Genomic DNA, 5,970 nt, shown 5'->3' with positions numbered 1-5,970 from the left:
ATAAAACAAATTTTAGAAAAAACAGTTAATCCAAATCAAAAAGATTGGTCTTTAAGATTAACTGATGCATTATGGGCATATAGAACTGCATTTAAGACATCATTAGGGATGTCACCATATAGGTTAGTTTTTGGTAAGCATTGTCATTTACCGGTTGAACTTGAACATAAAGCTTATTGGGCAATTAAATCATTTAATATTAATTTATATGATGCATCTAAATTAAGAAAATTGCAATTAAATGAACTTGAAGAATTAAGAAATGATGCATATGAAAATTCAAAGATTTATAAAGATAAAACTAAAGCCTTTCATGATAAAAATATTATGAGAAAGTCATTTTAAATTGGACAAAAATTTTTACTTTGTAATTTTCGTTTGCATTTATTTTCAGGAAAACTAAGATCGAGATGGTCAGGACCATTTATAGTTAAATTTGTTTATCCTCATGGCGCTGTTGATATTGAAAATCCTAAAAATAATGACGTGTTTAAAGTTAATGGGCAAAGACTTAAGTCTTTTATAGAAAATGAAATTCTTAATGATGATTTTATGCCTTTATATGATCCACAATAGTTGTTTGATATTTTCATTTTGTTTTTGCAGATTCTAGTTCATTTCCCGGTTAAGTGACGGATAACGGTACTCCGTGACTATCTAAGTCGGTTTTTTCAGTTTTCCCAAAATAATTGAAATATATAATAATAATAATAATAATATGGATGCTTGTATTGTGAATCTTCGTAAATATTTTGCTTGTTTACCTGATAATGCATTGAAAAAAATTTATAAAGCTAGACGTGAGCAACTAAGGTTGATGATGTCATATGGCATACCGAATGATATCCGGTTGATAATTGAAGCAAAAGTCCGATTGGTTGGGGAAGCAAGTGAAATAATAATAAGACATATGCCAAGATTTGGTAAAAGCACATATGCCAAGAAGCGAAGAGCTAAACGTATAGGTGGATGTCATAAATGTGCAAGGTGGACTTGTAAAGGGAAATGCAAAAATGTTGGAATGACATCAATGAATAGAGAAGATAAAATTTTATTCATTAAGAATGGTCTGAGTAAAGAGCCTTTGGATAATTTTCTAGAGGTTCTTGATACGCATTCTAGTGGGTACGTGCAAAATGAACTTCTTAAACTATTATGGCAATTTCAACATGAAGAATATCAATATGGACGGTGGAATCAGTCTTATAAAAATCCTACTGTAGTAACGCATATCTGTTTAGATAAGTAAATATATATATACAATTTCGTCTCGAGAATCTGACGTTAAAAGACCCTGTTTGCTAATTTATAAGAAAATTGGATGGGAAGCATATCCTCGACTCATAGAAGGCGTTGAAGCCGTTACTGAACGTAAAATCAGAGGAAGATGTGAGCCATAATCACAACTACACTGTACATATGTGTTTTAATTTATGTCATTTTTATTTTCTTTTAATAATAATAATTTCCTGTTCAAATATTGACTTTTGGCATGTTACGCTTATAAATTCACGTGCTGTGACTTAACAATTGCAGAAAACATATTTCTCAACATGTCGACGTCCAAGGTAAGTAAACTAAAAAATATTTGTGTATTTTGTGGATCTATTGCAGGAAAAAATTCAATTTATGAAGAGGTAGCAGAAAAGCTTGGAATAACACTTGCTAAAAAAAAGACTCATTTGGTATATGGTGGTGGTGAAGTTGGTCTCATGGAAAAAGTTGCAAAAGCTGCGCATGCAGGTGGAAGTGAAGTCTTAGGCATTATTCCGATTACCTTAGCCAGTCTTACTGGACCAACAATAGGAGAAGAAATGAAAGTGGACAACGTGTATGAACGAATTACTCAAATGATTGAACATTCAGATTCTTTCATTGCTTTGCCAAGAGGTTTAGGTACTTTGGAAGAAATATTTCATACTATTTGTTGGGCATAATTAAATATCCACAATAAGCCAATTGGTTTGTTAAATGTTAACAATTATTATGATAAACTGCTATCGTTTCTTGATGATGTTGTGGAACAGGGATTTATTTCATTAGTTTCGCGAATGATGTTAGTTTCTGCTACAAGTGAAGGTGAACTTATTGATTTACTGCAAGGATTTAGTCATGAACCAGATCCATTCTTATCTCAACTTAATTGGCCAACATCCAAGAGTAAGAAAAGAAAATTCATGTGATGCTGAACTTGTGATTCAACGGTATGTTTTAATTTTTTTTCTCTTTAAGGTATGAAAAAATCTCCTCTTCTTCTTCTCCTCTTAGTTTTTTTTTTTATAAAAAAAAATATATTCATATATATAGTAATAATAATAATAATAATTTTTAGTTCAATGACGAGTAAGGTGTCAGTAAAATGCACCTGAGACGCATTAGTTAATAATTATTGGAAAATCACAATACGCTAGATTTTAATATTCATTATATTCAAATTACANGAGAAAAAAATTAATAAACTTTTATTGATTATTAAAAAATGGTTAATTACAAAAATATAACTCCCCTATAAAAAAATATTAATTATTAAAAAAAATAAAAGATAAATAACGGACTGCAAAGTTCTTTGTTCATTGTAATTTTTTTTCTAGATTTGATTGATGTACTATAAATGTGTTCTAAAAAAAACCATCAATCAATATGTTCTAAAAAAAAGAAAAAAATTTGTTTGTGTTGGATAAGTTTCAAAGGTAGTCGAATGTATCCGTTATATAAATGTTTATATATATAGACATTTATGGTAGAATGTTTGGATAAAAAAAATTATGTCATTGTAAAACTTTGCAGTCACGTTAATAAAAAAAAAAGGGGGGGATTTTATTCTTTGTAAATTTTCCTATTTTGTTTTCAATATTAGTTTATTTAATTGTTTGCTTTAATAATTAGTCTTTTTCAATGAGTGTTAATATTCATTTAAACTCCATGAGTGTAAATCAGCTGTCCATTAAATATTTTGACCTGAAAGAATATGGAGTTGAGGCTTTTACAAAAAAATTCTCGATATTATACATGTTATGGTGGGTGGTGTGAATTATCGTTTTTACAATATTATCATAAAATGAATATGTTTGTATATTTGAATATATAAAAGGAATAAAGAATCTAGGTTGTGATTTTCCGATAAATTTTATTACTAAAGGACTACTAATAAGATAGTGTGGGGGTATGATGAAACTTAAAATTAATAATTTATAATATGTTAAAACCTATATTTTAAAATTTAAGTTTCATTAAAATTATAAAATTATGTTATTTTAGTATTGTTTGTTTATATTTAAATGTCTTACTAAATATGTTTTATTTTCAGGTTTTCTACGTGTTTGTAAAATAATGATAACTCAAGCTAGAAAATTCAAATATAGGTGATTCAAACATGTTTGAAATTCTTGAGAAATTATCTACAACTTTGCAGAAGACATGATTGCCTAAAAAGTTTGTTAAGATGATCAAATTGTGAAAATATCAAAAGAAGGACAAATTTACTTTCACCATGACCAGTATATAGTAAAAAAAAATCATAACTATTTTAATATTTAACCAAATGAGGTGAACCAAGTGGCCAAATTCATCTAGAGACAATTCCCCACATGTTTGCTGTTTTGAGCAGAGTCAAATTTGGTGATTAAAGTCGTGGAACAAAGCATTGAAAGAAGGGACATGGAATTGAAGTTGGAGGAGACAAAGACTACTATTACAACTACATGCCATTAATAAAATTTTTGACCATTTCTCTCATTTGGACTATAAATAGAGGCCTTGTGCTAGCTTGAGAATCATTCTATCTCATTGTAAAATATAGTGTGAATGTGTATAAAAGTTCTAAGTTCCAATATATTTTTCATTTTCCCAATTATGAGTGATGTTTTTAGTGTTGATCAAAAGTAAGCTCATGGAAAGCTAAATCTATTATGTCAAGGTGAAGAGCATGAATTTTTGGTGAAGTAAGATTGTTTATATTTTGTATATTCTTTCTTTATTTCTTTTCATTTTGCTAATTTCTTTTTATTGTAGGTATAAAAATGAATTATTTTTTGTTATCAATTTACATCAAATTCTTGATACCATTGAAGTGTTTCTCTTGATTTGTTGTTTAGTTTTGATACAATAAATATTTTATCAATTATTATTGTTATATTATACATATATATATATAATTATATAATTATATCATATATTTTCTTTAGACGATAGCGTGGCTCTGCTGGTTGTTCTAAATGAAATATAATGATTTAATTTAACATTTACTTTATGCAGTTATATATTTATATAGTTATATATATAATCATAGGTACCATATATAAAATATCGGTGAATTCGATATTTTCTATAGTGGGAACTATATTATATTAGGTGTGTGTTTAAATATTTAAATTTCTTGGAACCATTATTTATGGTGGTTTCCTTTATTTTACTTTTAGTTTAACAGTATTGCATAAACCAAGAATAAATCCTCGAGCCTCGACAAAATTTATAATTTGTAAACTTCGTTCTTGCATTTGGTAATCTATAAATTAATAAATTTAAACTTAAAATAACCTCTCTGTGGATCGATCTCGTACTTACGAAATATATTACTTGCAGACAACCTACACTTGGGTGAATTATAATTTTAGTAGTAGCAAGCAGCAAGAGGGAAGGAAACAATTCTTGTGTCATTCAAATCCCTCACTTGTAGCTCCTACCTTAATGCATTTCTTTTATCATTTATCACCTCTAGTAGACTTCACCTTCATTACCTAGCACCCCTAAACCCCTTACCTTCAAAAATATCAGAAGAAAAGAGCTGCTAGAATCGTGAACCAACAGCAGAAAAACAAGAAAAAAATACAACTCCGTCTCCGCCGCGCCGTGTTCGTCGTATTGCTTTGTTTTATTCAAAACAAATTTCCAGGCATGTATATATTGTTTATTTTTTCTTCAATCAAGTCCTATATATATTTTTAAACCATTATATGTTCTTTATTCATGAAACAAACGAATTTGACAGCAACATTTCAGAAAAATCTGTACAAGCCTTCTCGGCCTTATGCTTGTTGCCTCAAGTTTGAGTTATTTTGATTGGCTACAGGGAGTTGTTCGGTTCCAGGCACTCAAGGCTGCATCTAGGCATGATTTAGAGTGTGTTAGGGTCATGTTGGTTCATTAGTTCAAGCCCATACACGCAGGATGAAGGTTTGACAGCAAGAAGTCCTAGAACTACAGATTTGACACACGATTTGCTGTTCGGATGTTTAATGTGAAGGTTCGAATCTTGGTTGGCCCAGGGCCTGCAACCATGGTTAGAACCCCCCCTTAGCATGTCTAGGACGTGACCAAGACAACCTTTCAAGGCTTGGTTCATGGGTACTTTGAAATTTTTAAACCACAAAACAACTGCCCCTCGGTTTTTCATTTCTGGTTTGGGTGAGTGAGTTTGGTTTTGGGGTGTTTGGGTGGATTGTGGTTGGCTTCTATCCCATATCCATGGTTCATACAACACTTCATCAAGTCTAGATCGAGCCCTGGTCAAGCATATGGCCACTGGAACGATACAAGACACATCACACTATGCAGAAAGTGATGTTCTCGGGCAAAGCTTTGGATTGTCATAGGTGTTTGCTTGGATTGTGGTTGGCTTTTAGCCCTTAGCCATGGATCAAGCCACAACTTAAGATGTTGGTAAGAGACTCTGGTTGGTGGTTCAAGCTCCAATGGCCATTGGTCTCGTAAACGAAGCATAGCAAGTGCAGTTGCTGCCACTTTTTTTTTTGACAGCAACTTTGTTTCTGTTCAGAGGTGGTGTTTGAGTTCTTGGTTGGTTTTTAGCCTATGGCCTTGGACTAAACAGTACCTCAATGAGTTAGAAAGGTCATGTTTTTGGCCGTTTGCGATTCGGTTAAGTTTAGAGGTCGTACGAGAATTTACGGTGCAATGTGCCAAAGTGACTCTTGAAAGAGCGTTTCAAGAGTTTGGCCTCCATTCACTAATTTT

The sequence above is a fragment of the Primulina huaijiensis genome, chromosome 7 (genome assembly GCF_012295235.1).
Source record: "Primulina huaijiensis isolate GDHJ02 chromosome 7, ASM1229523v2, whole genome shotgun sequence".
Taxonomy (NCBI): Eukaryota; Viridiplantae; Streptophyta; class Magnoliopsida; order Lamiales; family Gesneriaceae; genus Primulina; species Primulina huaijiensis.
Note: the sequence above shows the minus strand (reverse complement) of the source record.